This window comes from Scyliorhinus canicula, chromosome 8 (assembly GCF_902713615.1).
Source record: "Scyliorhinus canicula chromosome 8, sScyCan1.1, whole genome shotgun sequence".
Lineage (NCBI taxonomy): Eukaryota > Metazoa > Chordata > Chondrichthyes > Carcharhiniformes > Scyliorhinidae > Scyliorhinus > Scyliorhinus canicula.
The window spans coordinates 146,545,710-146,563,166 of record NC_052153.1 but is presented as its reverse complement, the minus strand read 5'-3'; the positions used below and the strand labels follow the sequence as shown (position 1 = coordinate 146,563,166).

The 17,457-nt window shown below is 46.7% G+C and overlaps 1 protein-coding gene across 3 annotated transcripts in view; it reads right to left on the bottom strand.

Moving 5' to 3' along the window:
• Positions 1 to 17,017, bottom strand: part of atg10 (ATG10 autophagy related 10 homolog (S. cerevisiae)) — a 381,846-nt gene extending 364,829 nt beyond the window's left edge. Inside the window, exons 1-2 of one of the 3 annotated variants that reach the window (XM_038805372.1) lie at positions 16,792 to 17,017; positions 15,830 to 15,885 (exon numbers count right to left, since the gene is read on the bottom strand). The gene's annotated coding sequence lies outside the window, so the exon portion shown is untranslated. Of the gene's footprint in view, positions 1 to 15,829; positions 15,886 to 16,370; positions 16,536 to 16,791 lie in introns of those variants that run through there. The other 2 variants (XM_038805373.1, XM_038805374.1) reach the window with 2 other exon arrangements.
• Positions 17,018 to 17,457: the final 440 nt, after the last annotated feature.

Genomic DNA, 17,457 nt, shown 5'->3' with positions numbered 1-17,457 from the left:
AGATCCTTTACACACGGCTGAGCTTAGACACCTTCCCCCTCATCCGGGACGCGCCAACATACGCTGAGGCTACTGAAGGAGAACTACACGCAGCAGACCAACAAAATCTACGCCAGGCACCTCCTCTCCATGTGGCATCAACTCCACGGTGAGTCTGTGGAAGATTTCTGGCATGCCCTGCAACTCCTAGTGAGAGACTGCGATTGCCAGGCCGTTTCGGCCGCTGAACGTTCGGAACTGCTACTTAGGGACGCGTTCGTTACAGGCATCGAGTCGGCCTACATCTGCCAACGACTCTTAGAAGGGGCTACTTTTGACCTCACAGCAACCAAGAAATGAATGCTCTCGCTCACAGTCGCCTCACGCAATATACAGGCATATGCCCCCGATCGCGCGGCCCACCCCTCCTGGACCCCGCCAGCGAACTCCCTACCATGCACCCCACCAGCGACCTCCCCCAGCCAACCCCAGGCCTGCACCGCGCGGCAGCCACACAATCCCGGGGGACCCAAGTGCTACTTCTGCGGACAGTCAAAACACCCCTGACAACGCTGCCCAGCACAGAGCGCGCTCTGCAAGGCCTGCAGTAACATAGGACATTTTGCTGCTGTGTGCCAGGCCTGCTCGGTCGCCGCTGTTACCCCGGAAACCCCCCCATGTGCGACCCGTGGGCGCCGCCATCTTCCTCGCCTCAGGCCTCATGCAGCCCGTGGACACTGCCATCTTACTTCTCTCAGACCACGTGCGGCCCGTGGGCGCCGCCATCTTGCTCCACTTGCAACACGTGTGGCCCGTGGGCACCGCCATCTTCCCCGCCTCAGGATCACTGCTTGTTGGACACCTCATCGGGCCACTCATCGCCTGCAGCCACCGCCGACCAGCCAGGTTGGCCTCCATCACGATCGACCAGACACGACCGCACAACCTCGCAACCGCGTCAACGACAGTGACGGGCACAAGGTTTCCTGCCTTCTGGACTCCGGGTGCACTGAGAGCTTCATCTACCCCGATACGGTAAGGTGCTGCTCCCTCACGGTCCAGAAATCCCCCGGCCTCCCCCGCTGGCAGGAGGTTCCCCCCGACACTCTTCACTCCATTTGGTCGCTCCTGTGCACTGCGACTAACAAAACTCCCCATGAACGTCTCTTCGCCTTCCCCAGGGCATCCACCTCCAGGGTTTCGCTCCCAACATGTCTGGCAGCTCGAGGACCAGTTCTCCTCCGCAAGCACATACAGCTCCGCAAGGCGGACCCGTTGGTTGAGAGGGTACAGCTATTCCACGCGAACCCGCAGTATGCCTGCGTGGCGTACCTCAACGGCCGCCAAGACACATTCTCCCTCCGGGACCTGGCACCAGCTGGGTCCCCACACACACACACCCCTCCCCCCGGCGCACCCCACCTCAGCCCCCACTCCAGGACGATCCACCCTCCCCTTGGTCCCACCCGTGGATGAAGATGAGGTCGACACGCTCCCGGAGTCCCCATCAATCGAACAGACGCCTGAATCAACACCACAACTTCGTCACTCGCAACGACGGACCAAGGTGCCCAACCGTCTAAATTTGTAACCTCTTAACATTTAAACAACCTGTATTTTTTTTTAGAAAACAACCTGTATGTAAATAGTTTCCACCACCCCCGCTGGACTCTCTTTTAACAGGGGGTGAATGTGGTAGCCATCATTGTTGTATTGTGTATACTGCATACGAGGGTATTACGGTAAGGCCCCTGTACTACAGGTACTGGGGTAGATCCCTGCCTGCTGGCTCCGCCCAGTAGGCGGAGTATAAATGTGTGGCTCTCCAAGCTGCAGCCATTTCGGCAGCAGCTGCGGGAGGCTCCACATCTCTGCGTAATAAAGCCTCGATTACTCTCTACTCTCGTCTCGTCGTAATTCATAGTGCATCAGAACAGGAAATCCAATTTCTAACACCATAAGGTAAATTCTACCAAATTGACTGTGGAGCTGACGAGCTAATTCAAGAGGCAGTCAGTGACTATGGAAGAAAGACTCCGAAAGGAACTGAATGCCCAGGTGAAGTTGTTAAGCTTGTTTAACAATTTTGCAGATAACTCTGGAACAAAGAAAACTGAACTCGCCAGGGCAGTCGATGAGCTGAACAAAAAGGTTGAAAGCTTAAAAGAGAATTGGAAAATAAGGGAATAATCACATTTTGGGGTGAAATAGGGAAACAAGTGGAAATGAAGGCTCCATTTTTGAAATGTCAACATCTAGAAAGACCAAGGTGGACTCTCAGGGAAGCTAAAACCCAAGCTCGCTCTATGAATTAGTAGAGCCAGCATCTGCTCCAGAAGGAATTGGATAAGCAAATGATACCTAACCACGGAAGAAAAATGATTGATAAACAGAATTTCAACACAAAGGAAAGCAAAAAGCTAATCAGATGGAGACATGCAAATCTGTGGCAACACAGAATACTTTGACTTCAAGTCCAATAAAGCCAATAAAGTTTGCCCGAAGCAACTGAGCCCACCACTCTCACAAACGTGACCAGAGTGAGATATGGAAGAATTGTCAAGTCTACATGCCACCTGAATTGATAAAGTCAGAGACCTGTGGGGGGAGAAGGGGTGGAACATAAAGAATAATTGTACTGTACTTATATATTGGGTAAAGTCTTGAGAGAGATGCAGTATAAGAGTGTTCATCAGACCAACGACTAATGTGGCCAGGAGAATAGCACTGCCCACAATGTGATGTAGAGAGACACATGACAGTAGACAGGAAGCCGAGTTGTGCAGAGAGAGTTTGAGAGAAGTCAATACCAACATAACACCGGGAAAGGGTTACACCTCGGAGATAAGTAGATGTCTGTTAAAAAATAAACGGTTTGTGTGCAATCACACAAGCCTCCAGACCTCAGAGTGAGATACCAAACAACCTTACAACACAAGTTAACTGCTGTAAACTTCTATGGGTGCCACAAAAATATGTCAAGGAGAGAAACAGAGGGTGGAAAAAGAGGGCAGGGAGACAGTGGAGGAGAGGGAGGAGTGCATGAGGGATAGAGAGGGAATGAGCGGGTTGGAAAGAGAGGATAAGTGGATGGCAGAGGATGCACTGGGTGGGGGGGGGGCTTGTTGAGAGGGAGCAGGAAAAGAAGAGGGGACATGAAGGGGAGAGAAGGCAGAAAGGAGATTGGAGAGACTCTTTCACGAAATTCTACAAAGAGATAGTAACTACTCTCACAAGTCCAAATTGATTGGCACTGGCTGATTGCAACTTCAGTGGCACAGTGGTTATCACTGTTGCCTCACAGCACCACGGACCCGCGTTCAATTCCCGTCTTGGATGACTGTGTGCTCCACGTGTGTGCGTGGGTTTCCTCCCACAGTCCAGACATGTACAGGTTAGGTGGATTGGCCATGCTAAATTGTCCCGGGGGTGTTCTGGTTACAGGGATAGAGCAGGTGAGTGGGCCGAGGTGGGGTACACTTTTGGAGGGTCGGTGTAGGCTCAATGGGTCAAATGGCCTCCTTCTGCACTGTGGAGATTCTATGATTGTTGATGATGATCTCTGCCAGACTGGCTTTGCAAAGGAAGAATGCAATGTTGACAGATCGGGTTCTTCCACAACCAGTAATAAATACCAAAGAGAGTGGCGGTAGTATTGTAAGGTCCCCGAAAAATAACCACACTGTAGGAAAGAATTTAAATCAAGAATTAACAAATTTATGTAAAAAGAACATTGCATTAATCATGGACGATTTTAATTTTCATATAGATTGGGCTAATCAAATTGGAAATGGCAGCCATGAGAATGAATTCAGAGAGTGCATTCGGGGTGGTTTCTTGGAGCAATATGTTATGGAGCCAATTAGGTATTTTGGATCTGGTAATGTGTAATGAGGTAGGTTTATTAAATGATCTCAAGGTTAAGAATCCCCCAGGAAGTAGTGATCACAGTGTGATAGAATTTAGCATTCAGCTTGAGTGTGAGGCAATTGGGACTGAAATATCAGTGTTAAATTTAAAGAAGGGGAATTATGAAGATATGAGGATGGAATTGGCCAAAGTGGTCATATAGTTTAGTAGATAACTCCACTAAAATATCTCCAACCCCACCAGAGGTGTAAACACCCTGGATCCTGCGACACGTAATCAAAGGTGCATACCGCTCCATTCCTAGACCACACTTTGGCAAATCCGACCACAAGTCGGTAGGTATTCCTACTTCCGGCTTACAAACAGCAACTCAAGCGTGCTGAGCCAGTCAAAAAAACCGTGCAGTGCCGGTCCGAGGCATCCGAGGACATTCTCCGCGACTGCTTGGAGTCTGTGGACTGGTCCATATTCAAGGCCGTGGCAGCTAACCTGGACGAGTAAGCAACTACCATCACAGACTTCATCAGTAAATGTGTCGTGGACTGTGTACCAAAAAAGACAATACGGGTATTCCCCAATCGGAAACCCTGGCTCAACCAAAGGGTTCACTCGCTGCTGAAGTTCCAGGCAGAGGCATTCAATGTTGACGACCCAGACCTACACAAGAGATTCAGGTAGGACAGGCAGAATATCTGGGGCTGGAGCATCCCTCCCCGATGAACTGAACAAGTTATATGCCTGCTTTGAGCAGTCAGCCAATGCATCAGTGCCACCGGCCCCAACAGCCCTGGACACACCCATACCCGCTATTACATCCTCAGAGGTAAGAGCTGCCTTCTTGAAAGTGAATCCGTGGAAAGCGACGGGCCCCGACAGAGTCACTGGGCGAGCACTCAGAGCCTGTACAGACCAGCTGGCGAGTGTATTCGCAGATATCTTCACCAGCTCACTCCTCCACTCTGAGATCCCCACCTCCTTCAAGAAGACCAGCATAATACCAGTACCAAAGAAGAACAAGGTAGCCTGCCTCAACGATGACCGACTGCTGGCCCTGACGCCTGTAATCATGAAAAGCTTTGAGCGGCTAGTCATGAGACAGATTAACGCTAGCCTCCCAGACCATTGAAGTTCGCCTATCACCGCAACCGGTACACAGCAGATGGCTCTACAATCAACACTCGAACATCTCGACAACAAGGACACCTACATCAGACTGCTGTTCATAGACTACAGCTCGGCTTTCAACACGATTATCCCGACAAGACTTATAACTTAACTCTGCAACCTTGGATTTGACCCCTCCCTGTGCAGCAGGATCCTTGACTTCCTCACCAATTGACCGCAATCTGTCAGGATCGGTAACAACACCTCCTCCACAATAGGCCTCAACACCGGGGCCCCACAAGGATGTGCTCAGTCCTCTACTGTGCTCCCTATACTCACACATGACTGTGTGGCAAGATTTAACTCCAACTCAATGTATAAGTTTGCGGATCGTATCTCAAACATCGACGAATCAGACTACAGAAGGGAGATAAATCACTTGGTTGCATGGTGTACCAAAAACAACCTATCTATAAATGTCGGAAAGACCAAGGAACTGATCATCGACTTCAGGAAGCGTCGCACGACACACACCCCCCGTCTGCATCAATGGCTCCGAAGTAGAAATGGTCAATAGCTTTAGGTTCCTGGAGGTCACCATCACCAACAGTCTCTCCTGGTCCACTCACATTGATGCAACAGTCAAGAAAACCCAACGACGTCTCTACTTCCTGTGGAAGCTAAAGAAATTCGGCATGTCTGCATCGACTCTCACAATCTTCTACAGATGTGCCATAGAAAGCATCCTATCTGGCTGCATCACAGTTTGGTGTGGCAACTGCTCGGCCCAAGATCACAAGAAACTGCAGCGTGGTGAACTCAGCCCAACGCATCACACAAGCTTGCCACCTGCACATTGATTCTGTCTACAGCTCCCGCTGCCTCAGGAAGGCAGACAGCATTATCAGAGACCCCTCCCAACCAGGCTTTTCCTTCTTCCAGACTCTTCCATCAGGCAGAAGATACAGATTTCTGAAGACCCGCACATCCAGACATAGGAACAGCTTCTTCCCCACAACTAATAGACTCTACAACGACTCTCCCTCAGACTGATCTGTTCCCAGTAACACTATTCACCAAATCCTATGCTGCTCTTCCTCATGTATTTGCTTTGTTTGACCCCTTGTTCTGCACTGTAGCCAATCACCGTTTGTCGATGTACATTTGTCAATGTACTCTGTCGATTATTCGTTTTTTTGTCTACCATGTACGTACTGTGTACGTTCCCTTGGCTGCAGAAAAATACTTTTCACTGTACTTCGGTACATGTGACAATAAATCAAATCAAATCAAAATAAGAGAACAGATTAGCAGTGGCAGACATTTAGACAGATAATTCATGAATCACAGCAAAAATGCATCCCAATGAGGAGGAAAGACTCTTTAACAACCTACCATGGATAACCAAGCAAGTTAAGGTGGGTATTAAGTTGACAGCGTAAAGATAGAAACTGGCAAAGGTTAATGGTAGGCCACAAGAGTGGGATAGATTCAGACTGCAACAAAGATGGGATAAAAAATAATCAGGAGTGTAAGTCAGCAAGAAACAGAAAAACAGACTGTTTTTTGTTTAAGTATTGAAAAAAAGAGAGAAGTAAAAGAAAGCAATAGCCCCTTATAGAATGAAATTGGGGAAGTACTTGTGGGGGAATAAAGAAATGGCAGAGGAGTTAAATAGATATTTTTCATCGGTTTTTACTGTAGAGGATACTACAAGCTGCCCAAAAATACTAAAAGAAACACAGGGGAGAAATGAAACATCATCACCAAAGAATAAGTGTTAGGTAAACTAATGGGGGTGAAAGGATGCCAGGTCCCCTAGATGTGATGGTTTGCATGGCAGGATCTTAAATGAGGTCTCTACAGAGACCGTGGATGGATTGGTATCCATTTTCCAAAAATCCTGGTCCTCTGCCAAAGGATTGCAAAACTGCCTATGTGGTACCCTTGTTCAAAAAGAGAAGGATGCAAAACGCAGGCAACTACAGGCCAGTTGGCCTTACTTCAATTGTTGAAAACATATCAGAATCGATTATTAGATAGAGAATAGCAGTGCATTTGGAAAGTCATAATCTGATCAAGTAGAGTCAGAAGAGTTTCATGAAGAGGAAATCATGTCTGACAAAGTAACTAGAGCTCTTTGAGGAGGTATCAGCCAGGGTGGATGGAGGAGACCCAATCAAATTTGTATATTTGGATTTTCAAAAGTTATTTGATAAGATGCTACATAAAAGATGCCACAGACTAGGGGCTGGTTTAGCTCACTGAGCTAAATCGCTGGCTTTTAAAGCAGACCAAGCAGGCCAGCAGCACGGTTCGATTCCCGTACCAGCCTCCCCGAACAGGCGTCGGAATGTGGCAACTAGGGGCTTTTCACCGTAACTTCATTGAAGCCTACTCGTGACAATAAGCAATTTTCATTAGGGGCTGGTTTAGCTCACCAGGCTAAATCGCTGGCTTTTAAAGCAGACCAAGCAGGCCAGCAGCACAGTTCGATTCCCGTACCAGCCTCCCCGGACAGGCGCCGGAATGTGGCGACTAGGGGCTTTTCACAGTAACTTCATTGAAGCCTACTCATGACAATAAGCGATTTTCATTTTTTCATTTTCAAAAAGCGACTACGCAAGATAGGAGCTTGTGGTGTTGGAGGTGATATTCTGGCGTGGATAGAGGATTGGCTAACTAACAGGAAGCAGCGAGTAGCAATAAGGGGTTATTTCTCAGGTTGGAGTGCTGTAACCGATTGAGTGCGACAGTGGTAAGTGCTGGGGCCACAGCTCTTCACAATATATATTAATGATTTGGAGGAAGGAACAGAGTGTACTGTGGCCAAACTTGCGTGTGACACAAAGGCGGGACGGAAGTAAGATTATAAGGAGTCACAGAGGTATGGAAACAGGCCCTTCGGCCCAACTTGTCCATGCCACCCAGTTTTTAACCACTAAGCTAGTCCTAACTGTCCGCATTTGGCCCATATCCCTCTATACCCATCTTACCCATATAACTGTCTCAATGCTTTTTAACATACAAAATTGTACCCGCCTCTACTACTGCCTCTGGCAGCTCGTTCCAGACACTCACCACCCTCGGTGTGAAAAAATTGTCCCTCTGGACCCTTTTGTATCTTTCCCCTCTCACCTATGTCCTCTAGCTTTAAATTCCCCCTACCTTTGGGAAAAGATGTTGACTATCTACCTTACTTATGCCCAAGGAGGATATAAATAATTTACAAAAGGACTTCCAGTTGACAACATGTATGAGGGAGGTTGCACACTTTGTTCGCTCCGGCCAATATCCACATTTGTTTAGGCATTTTTGTCCGTTTATTCGGGAGATCTTTGCTGGAAAACGTTCCCGACCGGTACAACAGGATCCCCCCGCGCCAAATTCATGCCCAAAAGGAAGGTAAAGATACCAGGAAACCCGGAGTAGATATTTCCTCGACTGACTCGGGAGCCTCGTGGAACTCCTCAATGGCCAAGACGGCGACACCATCAGAGTTGCAACCATCGGCTGTCCGGATTACAGTGGATATGCTCTCTGACGCGCTGGCTAAGGAATTTAATATACAATTTAAGATACACTTTGAGAGGCAGTAGATGTTGGTCTCAGAGAGATTATGTAAGTCGATTGAGAAAGTGTTGGGCCCGGTCCAGGTGGAGCTTGATAAAGTCGTCGGGACAGTGAAAAAACATGGTGAGATTCTGGAAGGTGTTGAGGAGGCGTTCATGAGGCATGATAAGCAGCTTGCGTCATTAGAGGCCGAGATAGCAGTAGTGGGCAATGAAAAATAAAAGGTTGAAGGCGGAGTTCGAAAACCTGGAAAAGGGGGAAGAGCCTCAGAGTTGAGTGCGTACCCACCCCCCACAACCAACACCACCCCCGCCACTCAACAGAGCCTATTGGACACTCCAGAAGAAGCCTTGACCAAAATGCGATGATTATTTGGTTCCAGAGTTTCCGAGATAAGGAGGTCTTACAGTGAGCCAAGGAGCACTGTGGCATGAAATGGGAATGAAATCTGATACGGATTTATCAAGTCATGGGGGCAGAGCTGGCGAGGAAGCGGGCTGCTCTCTACAGTAAGGGCGTTTGATTCGGAGTGGTGTACCCGGCTAGGTTGCGGGTCACAGGGAGGCTACGGAATTTTTATTTTGAGACACATGATGTGGTGCAGAGCTTTATTAACAAACAAAGACTGAAGTCCAATTAAACAAAAGGTGCTGTATAGGGGATTTAAAACATATAGAACATAGAACAGTACAGCAGAGTACAGGCCTTCGGCCCACAATGTTGTGCCGACCATTTATCCTAATCTAAGATCAACATAACCTACATCCCTTCAATTTACTGCTGTCCATGTGCCTGTCCAAGAGTCGCTTAAATGTCCCTGATGACTCTGACACCATCCCCTCCGCTGATAGTGCATTCCACGCACCCACCGCTCTCGATGTAAAGAACCGATCTCTGACATCTCCCCTATACTTTCCTCCAATCACCTTAAAATTATGTCCCCTCGTGACAGCCATTTCCACCCTGGGGAAAAGTCTCTGGGTATCCACTCTATCCATGCCTCTCATCACCTTGTACACCTCTATCAAGTCACCTCTCTTCCTTCTACGCTCCAGTTTTTTGTGAGGGTTGCGAGCTGCAGAGGGTGGTGTGGATATTCTGTTGTTGAAGTTTGTTTTCTGTGTGTGTAGGCATGATGGGGAAATTTCTAGGTTGTATGGTTTATGGGTCCCTTTATCTTTTGAGGAATAGTTGATCTTCGTGTTGGGCAATGCTGTTGTCCTTTTCAATGTCCTGATGGGAGCTACCTCGCAAGCAGTGTAAATACTGGCGAATGGGAGTGAGGTGGGGGTTGGGGGAGGGATTATCTGGCGGTGGGGTTGGCTGCCACCTAGGGAAGACCTTTGACCGATACCATTTTTTTTTAGAAAATATTTTATTGTGGCATTTATAATTTTAACACTTTTCAACAATAACATCCAACAGAACTCACAACATCACCACCCCCCCCCCCCCCCCCCCCCCCAAAAACACAAACCCCAACCAACATGGCTTATAACAACACACCACCAGCCCTTCCCGGCCCTCCCACCATTGGTTTTCCTACCCTCATTCGCCATTTCCATGCTTCCCCTTCACCCTGCCCACCCCCCCCCCCCCCCCCCCCCCCCCCCCCCGGCCAACCACTCTGCTGGCAGTCTACTTTTTCTCGAATGAACAGCTGCTACCTCCGGGCGAACTCCTATAACCAGCCCCACAAGGCAAATTAAATCAGGGGCTCCGAATCCCTCCATCCCAGTAAAATCTGTCTCCGGGCCACCAGGGAAGCAAAGGCCAAAACGTCGGCTTTTCTCACCCCCTGGGCTCCCGGGTCTGCCAAACACTCCAAAGATCACCACCTGTGGAGTTGGCAGCACCCTCCCTTGCAGGACTTATGACATGATGTCCGCGAATCCCTGCCAAAAGCCCCTCAGCCTCGGACATGCCCAGAACATGTGAACATGATTCGCAGGACTTCCCCCACATCGCCCACACCTGTCCTCCACCGCCTCAAAGAACCTGCTCATCTGGGCCACAGTCATATGCGCCCTGTGGACCACCTTGAATTGGATCAGTCAGGCTGAGCCTGGCACACAACGAGAATGCGTTAAGTCTCCGCAGGGCCTCCTCCCATTACCGATACCTTTTAAAGATTTATTTGTTTGTCCCTAATGGTGGAAATGACTGATTACAGAATGAGGAGGGGGGAGGAAACACCCAATTCGGCTGGATACCTGGAACATAAAAGGATTGGGTGGCCCAGTGAAGAGGTCAAGAGTTTTTTCTCATTTAAAGAACTTAAATGCTGATATGGTGTTTTTGCAGGAGACCCTATTTGCAGGTGAAGGATCAGACCAGACTCCAGAGGCGGTGGGTGGGGCGCATGTTCCACTTGGGCTTCGATGGTCGAGCCCGAGATGCAGCAATTTTGATCAATAAGCGAGTGCCCCTATCAGTCACCAGAATTGTGGCGGACACCAATAGTAGGTATGTGATGGTAAGTTAATCCTTTGCGGATACTTTGGTAGTTCTGGTATTTGCATATTCCCCTAACTGGGATGATGTGGCATTTATTAAGGTTTGTTGGCCTCTATCCAATATTCAGATACAAACCAGTTGGTCTTGGGGGGGGGGGGGGGGGGGGGGGGGGGGGGGGGGGGGCAGGTGGGGACATCAATTGTGTGCTGGAACTCCGGAGGAGACGTCTGACATGGCAGAGTTTCTAGACGTTGCCCTTCCCAAAAGTAGGGGGGATAGTAGGGAGGAATTGGAGGCCCTTTCCCCTTTGCAAATAATATCCCTCCCTTTTTGTACACCTTGATTTACCCCACTGGATCTCAACAAAACGACTGGTCAAGGGACTCTTCCACCCACAGACTGCACAATATTAGCCCTCCATAGTCCAGCCTAGTTGATAGCCAATTCGTAGAACGTGTTTGATAATTATCTGAGGAGCAAATTGTGGTAAACTACTGTTGCACCTCTATTAGAGGATGTATGGTAGGACCTGTACTACAGGTACGTTGGTAGTCCCTGCCCGCTTGCTCCGCCCAGTAGGCGGAGTATAAATATGTGTGTCCTCCATATCGCCAGCTGCTGTGGGAGGCCACACATCTTAGAGCAATAAAGCCTCAGTTGTACCCAACTCAAGTCTTTGTGCAATTGATCATGCATCACAAATAGAACAATTCGGAAGACCAGAGGCCCAAACCCTACACCTGGTCCACAACCAATGAAACAGGCTTCTTAATGACCAACCACACGCAGTGAGGAGTGGTCAGAGACAAATACACATAAATCAATGATATTGTTGCTAACTAGAAATCGGGCGGCATTGTTAAAAAAAAACTGTTGTAAGCATAAATGTAGGCACAGCAGGAAGCTGCAAGGCACAATTTAAAAAAGCAGCAAGAGGAGAAACTGAAAATTGGAGATACAACGATAAATGCACTGGTGTTTTGCAAAACTCAAAATAACTTAGTTTTTCTGGGATGCCGATAGTAAAGAGATTTTTTTTGCTTTGCCTTGACACCAATGTGTTTAAATAAAATTCCAGTAACAACATGATTGTATCGGTTTCTCTGCCAGAGACTAAACTTCCAACTGTATCTAATAAACAGGCAAAGGAGTGGGTGGGGGGGGGGGGGGGGGGGGGTTGGAAGAGGACGATATGCTCACTGAGGAATAAAGACTATCCAGGAGTGGGAAAAGACATCTAAAAATTACTCCAGAAAACGAATTAATAAACAATTGGGAACGACCCAAAATTTTCAAGTGACTGGGATCGTAGAAAGTGACAAATCAACCTACTAGAGGTAGTGAAGATTGGAAGCAGAAGAATATAATATTCAAGAAACGGGCGTTGAAAAAACTTCATTCACCCGAACGTTGATATAGTACAGAGTTACAATAGAGATTTAGAACCTTTTGTAAAAAAAACCAATCCTTTTAAAAACGTCATGCCTTGACCCTTTGTAATTCACTTTTTAAAAAGGAAGATTGAGGAATGCAGACATGCGAAGCTGCTTGTGCCAAATGCAATTGTAGTTTCTGTTTATATAATCCACAATGCTTAAAAAAAGCTGGACATAACCAAAACAGAAAAGCAGTCAAAAGTCTAACCACAAATATTCCCAATCGCTTGGCCACGTTTTACAAAAAAACATAAGCGGATGACTGAATGTAACAGCTAGATACTGAAAGCCACCTTTCGAGGATTGCAGCGTATACTAGAACTTAGAAATCCCGCTCTTAGATTTTTAAAAATAAATTTAGAGTGCCCAACTATATTTTTTCCAATTTAGGGGCAATTTAGCGTGGCCAATCCACCTAACAATGCTTTGGGTTGTGGGAGTGAAACCCACGCAGACATGGGGAGAACGTGCAAACTCCACACGGACAGTGACCTCGGACCGGGATTCGAACCCGGGTCCTCAGCGCCACAGTCCCAATGCTAACCACTGAGCCACATACAGCCCTTTCCGCTTTTAGATTTGATAATGGTCATAAGTACACATTTAGAGAAATTTAGCACTTCACTCAAGCAAATCAGATATTATATGCCATCTACTTCACAGCACAGCCTCCCATGAGAATCACACCATCAACCTCACTAATATGAATAACATGGTGCCAATGCTGCCAAATCCTCCCCAGGAGAGGTTCCTCTGCCTGTCTCCTACAGTACAATCACCAACAAGAGCTAAATAGCTGCTGCTGCCAGCACCACTTGCTATCCCTTTAATTCTAGCCATAGGTGGATTGACCTCTGCAAAACTCAGGAATGCATTGGTGACATTACAGCAGCTACACATGCATACTTGTGCTGGTGTTGACAAATGAGTTCTATCAACAAGATGAATTGTTCACAAGGGAAATGAGTCAAATAGAAGACCCCTTAAATTTAAATATTAAACTTCAAAACATATTACATTACCTGGGCCTGAGAATTTTAAACTTTAATTTTAAACACCAACAACCTCCTGGTAACTGCACAGCTTTGCAGTTTGAGCATAGAATCCCTAGTGCAGAAGGAGGCCATTCAGCCCATTGAGTCTGCACCCATCCTCTGAAAGAGCACCCTACCTTGGTCCACCATCCTCCTCCCTATCCCCATAATCCCACCTAATTTGCACACCTTTAGACACTAAAGGGCAATTTAGTATAACCAATCCAACTAACCTGCACAAGTTGGACTGTGGAAGGAAACCGGAGCACCTGGAAGAATCCCAAGCAGAAACAGAGAGAACGTGCAAATTCCACATAGACAGTCATCCAAGGCTGGAATCGAACCCGGGTCCGTGGGGCTGTGAGGTTGTAGTTCTAGCCAGTGTGCCGCCCTGTATGGCATGCAAATTCATCGAGCAGAAGATATTAGATGATTAGCACAGTTGCTTCACAGCACCAGGGTCCCAGATTTGATTCCGGCTTAGGTCACTGTCTGCATGTTCTCCCTGTGTATGCATGGGTTTCCTCCAGGTGATCCAGTTTCCTCCCACAAGTCCCGAAAGACATGATGTTAGATAAATTGGACATTCTGAATTCTCCCTCTCTGTACCCGAACAGGCGTCGGAATATGGCGACTAGGGGCTTTTCACAGTAACTTCATTGCAGTGTTAATGTAAGCCTACTTGTGACAATAAAGATTATTTTTATTGTTAGAGATTTAAAATTGCATTTTCAGAAACATCTCAACAAATGGCATGGAAATTACAATTCTTGACTACTTTGTCCCTCTGATTTAGATACACGGGCATTTTATTGCTAGTCAGTTTCCCACCGTCTCCCCCTTTTTTTCCCAATCAACAATACTCCATATAGTATGGAGATTGGGATAACCTAATCAAGACAGCCCAGCTAATTGTTTGATCTAGTGTCTTTGATCTAGTGAAACACAAGAAAACAACTCTCCAAACAACTATAATGAAAGCAGAAAATGCTGGATAAACTCAGCAGGTCTGGCTACATCTGTGGAGAGAGAAGAATTAACGTTTCAAGCTGTATGGCTCTTCTTCGGCGTTAGAGAGGGAGAAATGAGGTATGTTTTATACCGTTTAAGATTGGTTGGAGCAGGCGGACTCAAATATTAACACTTACTCTCCACAGATGCTGACAGACCTGTTGAGTTTTTCTAGCATTTTGTTTCTATTTCAGATTTCCAGCATCCGCAGTATTTTGCTTATATTTAAGTCTCCAAACAACTTGTTTGCTCCTCCAATTCCTATCAGATATAAACGACTCTACTTTGTGAAGCAGAGAAAAACATTTTTGAGATGCAACGGCTATTTGAAATCAAAGTTTTCCCAAATGGCCACCAAATGTAGTAAAGTTGCAAGAACAGGTCAATCTGAAGACAGACAACCATAATGTATTTATGCGACATTACAGGATCATATTTGCACTTGGGACTTTCATTATAAGTTATGAAGAAAAGCGCAGCAATGGCTACAGTTGCCTGCATTTGGAATCATGGATTTTTCACTCTGTTACAAGCACATTTCTTTTTTTTTAATTTAGAGTACCCAATTCATTTTTTCCAATTATGGGCCAATCCACCTAACCTGCACATCTTTGGATTGTGGGGGCAAAACCCACACAAACATAGGGAGAATGTGCACATTCCACAGGGACAGTGACCCAGAATTGAACCTGGGATCTCGGCGCCGTGAGGCACCAGATCCACCGTGGTGCCCATGCACATTTTTTCTTAACCAATCACAGGATACTCCTATATGATCAGGTCAACCTAGTATCCCAGCTACAGGAGGAGCTTTGTGCATTCAAGTGGCTGTCAAGAAAAGCAGAAAAATACTTAACAGGCAGCACGGTGGCACAGTGGTTAGCACTACTCCCTCACAGCACAGGGGACCCGGGTTCAATTCCAGCCTTGGGTAACTGTCTGTTTGCACTTTCTCCCTGTTTTCTCCCACCCGTCCAAAGATGTGGCTAGGTAGATTGGTCATGATAAAATTGCCCCTAAGTGTCCAGGTGGGGTTGCGAGGATAGGGTGGGGGAATAGACCTAGATAGGGTGCTGTTTCAGAGGGTCAGTGCAGACTCAATGAGCCAAATGGCCTCCTTCTGCATTGTAGAGATTCAATGAATAAACTGTATACTTTTCACTTGCAGTCTAAATTTTGAATCCAATTTTGGCAAGAGAAAGTAACTCAATCTTCAAAAGATGCCCCAAGTAAAGAACTATTTTTCAACATACATTCACAATACATATCTTTGATTTCCTATGAGAGAGTATCGATACCCTTACAAAACAGCAGTAATGTTTTAAAATTGAATATGTGCATCATTAAACATTCTTTGCCATTTACCAGTAATGAATGTTCCTCCTCCCAAAAAAGTGTGCAAAATGCATTCCTTCAAGTATCTATAAGTAATAAGATAAAAAAAATTACAGGGGCCAGTTCTGAAACACCTCACTTCACAAGTGAGGATGGACAAAAAAAAGAGAATACATACACATACATTTTTCCCTGGGGGGGGGGGGGGGGGCGTTGGGAAGGGTGGTAGTTGATTGGAAGAACATTTTACATGACTCATCTTCATAAACATCAAATCAATAAACATCAAATCCCATTGAGTGATTTGAAGCACAAAAGCTATCATTCTGTACAAAAGTACTATTTATCAAGAATATTAAACCATATTGTATTCCTGAAATGAAGCAGGACAGTGCAACCCTTAATGATGAATACAGTGCTTAACCCGGCGAGATACAAGAGATTTGGGGGGGGGGGGGGGGGGCAAACCATGACTTTCAGTAATGAAACACTAACCTACAGTAATAACCCAGGATAATTTAACACCCCCCCCCCCCCCCCCCCCCCCCCAGTAGTACGCTGCAACACATACTTGATTTAGGCAGCTTTAACGTGGAACCACCCATCAGTTGAGAATCTCTGGTAAGCTAATTATTTACAACCACATCAGATGCACGCCCCTAACGGCAGCATCTCCAACATTATGTTTGGTTTTTCTTCCCAAAAAAATAATATATGGAGGAATTATTGCTTCTAGCTCACGGGGACAAGATTTCTTTCGCCCCCCCCCCAAAACATTTTTTTAAAAATGGGGCATGGAGCAGTTTGCAACAGAACAGCAATTCACATCTCATTGTTCACTCCGTCTGCTTTATTCCCCACCCCCTCTGCTAAAGTGCACAAAATCAATGGTACTCTTTATATACACACACACACATATATATATATATATATATTGTATATGTAAAGAAAGAGTACGTGATGGAGTCACACACATAAGATGCAGCACATACCCAATATATATGTATTTTTTAAAAAACAGGCAGTGTGGAGAAAGTTTCTCGAGCAGTGAAGGGCTAAACTTCCGGGGTATGTATCACTGCAGCGGGGGGAGGCAGCGGGAAGAGTAAATGCTATTCAGCGCAGCCGGTTTCAAGTCGCCCTTGCAGGGGAATTACTGTAGTCTGTGCAGGACTCCCTCTAACTGCACTCAGCCAGCAGGGGAAACGCGCTTTGTAAACACCGGGCCGTGCTGCATTGCCAGCTCCCGCGGCTCGGCGCTGCATTTTGCAAACGCACCCCCTCGCATTGCTTTACACGGGGCCAGTGGCCGGGGCGGCTTTCCTGGCGCTCCACGGTGAGCAGGCACGGCTTTCGGTATTATATAATCCCCCACAGGGTTGTAATGGGACACTCCAAAAATTTATTCTTGGGAAGACTGACAGCCGGGGTCAAGAAACAGCTGTTGAAGTTAATGCTTCTCCCTCCCACACTGTCTGACAGCAGTGGCTTGCCACAACAAAGTTGGAAGCCAGAGGCACATTTAAAGATCTGGTGCATCCGTGGTTTCTTGCACATGTAATGCGAAATATTAGTGGGTGTAATGAGCATTTATATATCGGCGTCATTAAAAGAGTGAAGCCAGCCGGAGAGCTCCATTTTTGCTTTCTTATCCTGCC